The sequence below is a fragment of the Chiloscyllium punctatum genome, chromosome 48 (assembly GCF_047496795.1).
Source record: "Chiloscyllium punctatum isolate Juve2018m chromosome 48, sChiPun1.3, whole genome shotgun sequence".
Classification (NCBI taxonomy): Eukaryota; Metazoa; Chordata; class Chondrichthyes; order Orectolobiformes; family Hemiscylliidae; genus Chiloscyllium; species Chiloscyllium punctatum.
Window position 1 is genome coordinate 59,466,559 of NC_092786.1, and position 9,464 is coordinate 59,476,022.

Sequence of the window (9,464 nt, forward strand, 5' to 3'; positions counted from 1 at the left end):
ACTGACAACCGGAATCAGCAGAGACAGGCCGCTATAAATGCCGGAGGAAACATCACAGAAGCGCTTCACAGGGGGCTCCCAAGCACTGAGGATGTCACCTAGATAGGGGACAAAATGTCTGCAACACAAATTCCCAGCTCGGCGAACAGAACCACATCAGAAAAAATAAATTCTGATCTCTTCTAAAAGTGTCACTCCTAATTTTAAATAGTGGCCCCTATCAATGGCTTCACCCACAAGTGGAAGCAACCCTTCTGTGTCAGCCCTTGTGTTCAGGACACGGTAAAGTTCAATCAAGTTACCCACACTCATCAAAACTCCAGTGGATTAGTGGTGCTGGAAGAGCACAGCAGCTGCTCGTTGGATGCTGCCTGAACTGCTGTGCTCTTCCAGCACCACTAATCCAGTATTTGGTTTTCAGCATCTGCAGTCATTGTTTTTACCTTGTTGATTTTAAACTCCAGTGGAAACAAGCCCAGTCTCTCCAACCTTTACTTATTAAAAAACCTGCTTGTTCCAGGTATCAATCAAATAAACTGCCTCTGAAACACTCCCAATGGATACACATCTTTCCTTAAAATAAGGAGACCAAGCTACCCATTCTGGGAGATGTGGTCTCACCATGTCTGGTACAAGTGAAGCAGAACATCCTTGTTTACACCCTCTTTTCCTGTAGGCACCTCTGGAGCAGTTAGGAGTTGAACCCTGGTCTCTTGGTTCAGGGGTAGGGACACTACCTCTGTGCTACAAGAGGCTCCCATCCTTGCTTCTCAATTCAACTCTTCTCATAATAAAGACTAGTATCCCAATAGCTTTTGATTTGTAGAAGTCATCAGGGCCTGAGCCCAAAACTGTCTTCAAGAAAGCCACTTAAGAATTCATCCTCAGGATGTCGGTGTTGCTGGCAAGGCAGCTTTGTGGCACCAAATGAAAGCTTTTCACCATTTGATTGTATTCTTACTGTAAGGTACATGTGATAATAACATCAAAAACAAATCAGTGGAGTTCTTATGCCAATTTCTTTCTGTTGTTTTATTTTAACTGTCGTATATGAATAAATCTTTGCTTCAAGATTGGTAATCTGATCGATCAAATCGTATCCAGAACACACAGCCTGGCACTTGCTTTTAAAATAAGAAAAAGTCAGGGTCTCGGCTTCTGAATATATTTTGAGGGGGTATAACACTACTTATACCCCACTCTCCACTAGCACAGAATTGCATCTCTCGGAAGTTACATTCTGACAGCTTCGGACTGACACCAGTTAATGCTAAATAAAAACTGAAAGAGCTACTGATGCTATAAATCAGAAACAAAAACAAAAATAGCTGAGAAGCTCAGCAGGTTTGACCCCATCTGTGGAGAGAAATCACAGTTAATGTTTCGGATCCAGTTCTGAGGAAGAGCGACTGGACCTGAAACGTTAACTCTGATTTCTCTCCACTGATGGGGTCAAACCTGAGCTCTTCCAGCACTTTCTGTTTTTGTACCAGTTACTGCTAACCACCTGCCAGAAAGATTTCTTCACTCAGGTAGGGTCACTTGGTTGGATCATAAAGATTGAGACATCAACGATTGTGCACAGTGTTTAGGACGTCAATGCTGTTTTTACTTAAGCAGCCACAAGACCCGTAGAAAGTGGGTTGGAGTACAAAACCCAGTTTACTGTGTAAAGAAAACAGAGAAGGTTATTAAAATATCTATCTCAACTTTAAAACAATATGGAGACACATACAGACTGAAGGACATATTGATTCAGAACCAAACACGCTAAATACTTAATGTCAAGCACATATCTACCTGAAGTTAAATCTGGCACACACTGACTTTCTGACTAAGTAATTAAACTCAAGGTGATCCGAGGAGTTTGATGAAGTGAGTAGAAATTGCAGAGGCAGACAACTGGTACAGAACACTAGTCATTATAAAACTATTTATCATCAGCCTGCTATAAACTGAGCCACAAGAAGATGACAGACTGATGACATATGTGCAGGGGGCAATGAAAATCCTAACCCACAAATCTCAAAAAAATGGTTCCAGATAAAAAATGGCAGTCAGTAATGGTTACCAATAACACTAAGATGAACCAAATAATTGGTTGATATTCTCCACCAAGAACTTGATTTTGAAAAAAGCATTTGTAACGCATTAAAATACAAGAAAATTACCCCAAAATGCAGCTTTGGAATTTAGAAAATCTAAGTGTGAGAGTATAGACTGTGCTTGATTTTATGGTAACTCGAACAGAATTTATGGTTTGTTCCCACTCTGAGCAACACCTCCAAATAAAACGTTGTCTTTTTTTCACAAGACAATGACCACTCAATTTAGGAGAGGCTGGTACCTTCTCTTCCAATGGGAATGTGAGCATCTTGAAGGAGAACCATTTCTACCCAGGTATAATCATACTTCAGCAAGGTGTTTGACAAGCTTCTGCATGGTAAACTAGTTAGCAAGGTTAGATCGCATGGAAGCTAGGGAGAGCTAGCTATTTGTAAATAAAATTGGCGTGGTGGTGGTGGTGGTGGTGGTGGTGGTGGTGGAGGGTTGTTTTTCAGACTGGAGGCCTGTGACCAGTGGTGTGCCATAGTATCAGTGCTGGGTCCACCGCCTTTTGTCATTTATATAAATTATGTGAATGCGAATATAGGAGTTATGGTTAATAACTTTGCAGATAACACCAAAATTGGTGGTGAAATGGACAGTGAAGAAGGTTGTTTCAGAGTACAACAAGACCTTGATTAGTTGGGCAGAGGAGATGCAGATGGAGTTTAATTTACATAAATGTCACATAGAGTCATAGAGATGTACAGCACGGAAATAGACCCTTCAGTCCATGCCAACCAGATACCCTAATCTAATCTAGTCTCATTTGTCAGCACTTGGTCCATATGCCTCTAAACCCTTCCTAATCATATACCCATCCAGATGCCTTGTAAATGTTGTAATTGTACCAGCCTCTACCACCACCTCTGGCAGCTCATTCCATATACACACCACCCTCTGTGTAAAAACGTTGACCCTTCAGCCCCTTTCAAACTTTTCCCATCTCACTCCTCCACACCAGGGAAAAGACCTTGTCTGTTTACCCTTTCCATGCCTTTCATGATTTTATAAATCTGTATAAGGTCACCCCACAGCCTCCGAAGCTCCAGGGAAAACAGCCCCAGACTATTCAGCCTCTCCCTGTAGCTCAAATCCTCCAACCCTGGCAACAGCCTTGTAAATCTTTTCTGAACCCTTTCAAGTTTCACAACATCTTTCCGATAAGAAGGAGACCAGAATTCACACAATATTTCAAAAGTGACCTAACCAATATCCTGTACAGCCGCAACATGACCTCCCAACTCCTATACTCAATACACTGACCAATAAAGGAAAGCACACCAAACACCACCTTCTCTATCCTATCTACCTGCGACTCCACCTTCAAGGAGCTATGAACTGCACTCCATGGTCTCTTTGTTCAGCAATACTTCCCAGGATCTTACCATTAAGTGTATAAATCCTGCCCTGATTTGCCTTTCCAAAATACAGCACCTCACATTTATCTAAATTAAACTCCATCTGCCACTTCTCAGCCCATTGCCCCATCAGATCAATTGTAATCTGAGTTGTTGCATTTTTAAAAGGAAAATCAGATCAGGATTTAATACACTTATTGGTAGGGTCCTGGGGAGTGTTACCAAACAAAAAGGAGTGCAGATTCAGAGTTACCTGAAGGTGGAATCACAGATAGATAGGATAGTGAGGAAGGTATTTGGTTGCTTGCCTTTATTGGTCAGTGCATTGACTATTGGAATTGGGAGGTCATTTTGCAACTGTAAAGAACATTGGTCAGGCCACATTTGGAATACTGGTCTCCCTATTACAGGAAAGAAGTTGTTAAACTTGAAAGAATGCAGAAAACGATTTACAAGGATGTTGCCAGGGTTAGAAGATTTGAGCTGCAGACAGAGGCTGAATAGGCTGGGGCTGTTTTGCCTGGAGCATCGGAGGCTGAGAGATGACCTTATAGAGGTTTATAAAATCATGAGGGGCATGGATAGGATATATAGACAAGGTCTTTTTCAAGGATCGGGGAGTCCAAACTAGAGGGCATAAGTTTACGGTGAGAGGGGAAAGGTATAAAAGAGACGTAAGGGGCAACTTTTTCACACAGAGGATGGTACCTGTTTGGAACGAGCTGCCAGAGCAAGTGGTGGAGTCTGGTATAATTATAACGTTTAATAGGCATCTGGCTGGGTACATGAATAGGAAGGGTTTACTTTGCTGTTTGAATTCATTTATCGCTGGACATCGGAGTGCATCTGGGAAAATTAACAGTGAAATTCACAACTAATCTTGGAGGAACTGTTGGGTGAAGTTCACAGCACAGAATCAGATAAGTTCATTGTTGTTTTTAAGTGTGGCCTACAGAGAATCTGCAGCAGTGAGTAGAGTGGGTTCTTTCTTGATTATATATTTTTGGAGATATGTGTCTTGGTTAAACTTAAAATATAAGCCATAACTATTAATTTAACCTGGGGCCATGTTTGTAGAGGAATAAAACGGTGTTATTTTCTGGGTCTGTAGATTGTGAAGGAATAAAAATGGCCTTTAATAGAGTGATACGTACTTCTTGTCAGATGTGGGAGTTTAAAGAGGGTTGAAGGGTTACTACAGATTATATCTGCCATAAATGCTGTTGGCTGCGAATCTTATCAGATCGAATGGATTGGTTGGAGAGAGAGTTAGAAGCAATGGGGAATTTGCAACAGCAACAGTATGTGATAGATGGCAGTTATAGGATAGATGGCAGTTATAGGAAGGGGGGAAAGTCTCAGATACAGACACATAGATGGGTTAACCCCAGGAAAGGGAAGAGAGGTAGGCACCTAGTGCAGGAGTCTTCTGTGGCTATCCCCATTTCAAACAAGTATGCTGTTTTGGAAAATGTAGAGGGTGATGGATTCTCAGGGGGACAAGGGGTACGTCAGATTCCAAGAGATCAGTTATGTTAGGGGATTCTCTAGTCTGAGGTACAGACAGATTTTCTGTAGCCAGCAGCGAAAAATCAGAATGGTGTGTTGCTTCCCTGGTGCCGGGATTAAGGATGTCTCAGAGAAGGTGCAGAATGTTCTCACGGGAGAGAAGGGGCCAGCAAGAGGTCATTGTCCACATTGGAACCAACAATATAGGAAAGGAAAAGGCTAAGATTCTAAAGGGAGATTACAGAGAGTTAGGCAGGAATTTAAAAAGGAGATCCTCGAGAGTAGTAATATCTGGATTACTCCCAGTGCTGTGAGTTAGTGAGGGCAGGCATAGGAGGTTAGAGCAGATGAATGCATGGCTGAGGAGCTGGTGTATGGGAGAAGGATTCACATTTTTGGATCATTGGAATCTCTTTTGGTGTAGAAGTGACCTGTACAAGAAGGACGGATTACACCTAAACTGGAAGGGGACTAATATACTGGCAGGGAAATTTGCTAGAGCTGCTTAGGAGGATTTAAACCAATAAGGTGGGGTGGGGGGGGGGAGGGGGGGGCACAGGGAGATAGTGAGGAAAGAGATCGATTTGAAACTGGTACAGTTGAGAACAGAAGTGAGTCAGACAGTCAGGGCAGGCAGGGACAAGGTGGGACTAATAAATTAAACCGCATTTATTTCAATGCAAGGGGCCTAACAGGGAAGGCAGATGAACTCAGGGCATGGTTAGGAACATGGGACTGGGAGATCATAGCAATTACGGAAACATGGCTCAGGGATGGGCAGGACTGGCAGCTTAACGTTCCAGGATACAAATGCTACAGGAAGGAAAGAAAGGGATGCAAGAGAGGAGGGGTGTGGCATTTTTGATAAGGGATAGCATTACAGCTGTGCTGAGGGAGGATATTCCCGGAAATACATCCAAGGAAGTTATTTGGGTGGAACTGGGAAGTAAGAAAGGGATGATCACATTATTGGGATTGTATTATAGACCCCCAATAGTCAGAGGGAAATTGAGAAACAAACTTGTAAGGAGATCTCAGCTATCTGTAAGAATAATAGGGTGGTTATGGTAGGGGATTTTAACTTTCCAAACATAGACTGGGACTGCCCTAGTGTTAAAGGTTTAGATGGAGAGGAATTTGTTAAGTGTGTACAAGAAAATTTTTTGATTCAGTATGTGGATGTATCTACTAGAGAAGGTGCAAAACTTGACCTACTCTTGGGAAATAAGGCAGAGCAGGTGACTGAGGTGTCAGTGGGGGAGCACTTTGGGGCCAGTGACTATAATTCTATTAGATTTAAAATAATGATGGAAAAGGATAGACCAGATCTAAAAGTTGAAGTTCTAAATTGGAGAAAGGCAAGAACTTTCGAAAGCTGATTGAGGGTAGATGTTCACAGGTAAAGGGACGGCTGGAAAATGGGAAGCCTTCAGAAATGACATAATGAGAATCCAGAGAAAGTATATTTCTGTCAGGGTGAAAGAAAAGGCTGGTAGGTATAGGGAATGCTGGATGACTAAAGAAATTGAGGGTTTGGTTAAGAAAAAGAAGGAAGCCTACGTAAGCCTACAGGATAGATCGAATCCTTAGAGGAGTATAAAGGAAGTAAGAGTATACTTAAGAGGGAAATCAGGAGGGCAAAAAGGGGACATGAGATAGCTTTGGCAAATAGAGTTAAGGAGAATCCAAAGAGTTTTTACAAATACATTAAGGACAAAAGGGTAACTAGGGAAAGAATAGGGCCCTTCAAAGATCTGCAAGGCAGCCTTTGTGTGGAGCCGGAGAAAATGGGGGAGATACTAAACGAGTATTTTGCATCAGTATTTACTGTGGAAAAGGATATGGAAGATATAGACTGTAGGGAAATAGATGGTGACATCTTGCAAAATGACCAGATTACAGAGGAGGAAGTGCTGGAGGTCTTGAAATGGGTAAAGTTGGATAAATCCCCAGGACCTGAACAGGTGTACACTAGAACTCTGTGGGAAGCTAGAGAAGCTGGGCCTCTTGCTGAGATATTTGTATCATCAATAGTCACAGGTAAGGTGCAGGAAGACTGGAGGTTGGCTAACGTGGAGCCACTGTTTAAGAAAGGTGGTAAGGACAAGCCAGGGAACTATAGACCAGTGAGCCTGACCTCGGTGGAGGGCAAGTTGTTGGAGGGAATCCTGAGGGACAGGATGTACATGTATTTGGAAAGGCAAGGACTGATTAGGGATAGTCAACATGGCTTTGTGTGTGGGAAATCATGTCTCACAAACTTGATTGAGTTTTTTGAGGAAGTAACAAAGAGGATTGATGAGGGCAGAGCAGTAGATGTGATCTATATGGACTTCAGTAAGGCGTTCGACAAGATTCCCCATAGGAGACTGATTAACAAGGTTAGATCTCACGGAATACAGGGAGAACTAGCCATTTGGATACAGAACTGGCTCAAAGGTAGAAGACAGAGGGTGGCGGTGGAGGGTTGTTTTTCAGACTGGAGGCCTGTGACCAGTGGAGTGCCACAAGGATCGGTGTTAGGTCCTCTACTTTTTGTCATTTACATAAATGATTTGGATGCGAGCATAAGACGTACAGTTAGTAAGTTTGCAGATGACACCAAAATTGGAAGTGTTGTGGACAGCAAAGAGGGTTACCTCAGATTAAAACAGGATCTTGATCAGATGGGCCAATGGGCTGAGAAGTGGCAGATGGGGTTTAATATTCAGATAAATGCAAGGTGCTGCATTTTGGGAAAGCAAATCTTAGCAGGACTTATACACTTAATGGTAAGGTCCTAGGGAGTGTTGCTGAACAAAGAGACCTTGGAGTGCAGATTCATAGCTCCTTGAAAGTGGAGTCGCAGATAGATAGGATAGTGAAGAAGGCATTTGGTATGCTTTCCTTTATTGGTCAGAGTATTGAGTACAGGAGTTAGGAGGTCATGTTGCGGCTGTACAGGACATTGGTTAGGCCACCATTGGAATATTGCGTGCAATTCTGGTCTCCTTCCTATTGGAAAGATGTTGTGAAACTTGAAAGGATTCAGAAAAGATTTACAATTATGTTGTCAGGGTTGGAGGATTTGAGATATGGGAGAGGCTGAACAGGCTGGAGGCTGAGGGGTGACCTTATAGAGGTTTACAAAATTATGAGGGGCATGGATAAGATAAATAGGCAAAGTCTTTTCCCTGAGGTTGGGGAGTCAAGAACTAGAGGGCATAGATTTAGGGTGAGAGGGGAAAGATATAAAAGAGACCTACGGGGCAACATTTTCACGCAGAGGGTGGTATGTGTATGGAATGAGCTGCCAGAGGAAGTGGTGGAGGTTGGTACAATTGCAACAATTAAGAGGCATTTGGATGCGTATATGAATAGGAAGGGTTTGGAGGGATATGGGCCGGGTGCTGGCAGGTGGGACTAGATTGGATTGGGATATCTGGTCGGCATGGATGGGTTGGACCGAAAGGTCTGTTTCCATGCTGTACATCTCTATGACTCTATATTTCAAGGGATATGGGCCAAGTTCTGGCAAATAAGACCAGATTAATTTAGGATATCTGATCAGCACAGACGAATTGGACTGAAGGGTCTGTTTCTGTGCTGTACAACACTGTGACTAGCTGGTTCATTCTGTCATTCAGGGACATTGGGTGAAGATGATAGCAGTGGCCCTGTGGCCCAGGTTTAATACACAGCTGCAGGTTTGGCCAGATGTGGATTGTTCTTCCATCTCTCCTCAAACTATTGAAAGGTCAGAATTCCAACAAAAGCTAAAGGTAATTATAACAACAATTCCCTCCATACAATTAGCGAGGCAGTAAGAATTAGATGTGATTCCCTACAGGGTGGAAACAGGCCCTTCGGCCCAACAAGTTCACACCGACCCTCCTAAGAGCAACCCACCCAGACCCATTTCCTTGTGACTAATGCACCTAACACTGTGGGCAATTTAGCATGGCTAATTCACCTAACCTGCACATCTTTGGACTGTGGGAGGAAACCCACACAGACACAGGGAGAATGTGCAAACTCTCCGCACAGTCACTGGAGGTGGAATCGAATTTGGGACCCTGATGCTGTGAGGCAGCAGTGCTAACCACTGAGCCACCGTGCCGCCCCTTTATAACTTACAACGACGAGTCCATGCTTGCTGCACTTCTTTCCACTTTTCAGAAGCATGAAAATTCTAAGAATTACATTTCCAAATAGTTGGAGTGTATAAATCCCGTTCAGGCTCGGGTGTCGTGCGATAAAAACATGCCTTGGTCAGTGATTGGAGTTTGCAGTTTTTCAGTGACGATCTGAAATACATCGCCCTGCACTAAGAGATTCGCTTCCACTCAGAGCTCTTCCAATCAAATGCTGGAGAGCTGGTCCCCTCTCTCTTTGTAATTTCATCAAACAATAAAACAGATGAGTTGTTGGTTTATAAACAGCAAATAGAAATGTTTGCTTACCACGAGAAACTCACTGCGTACAAAGAGAAGTGTGTAGATCAGCCAA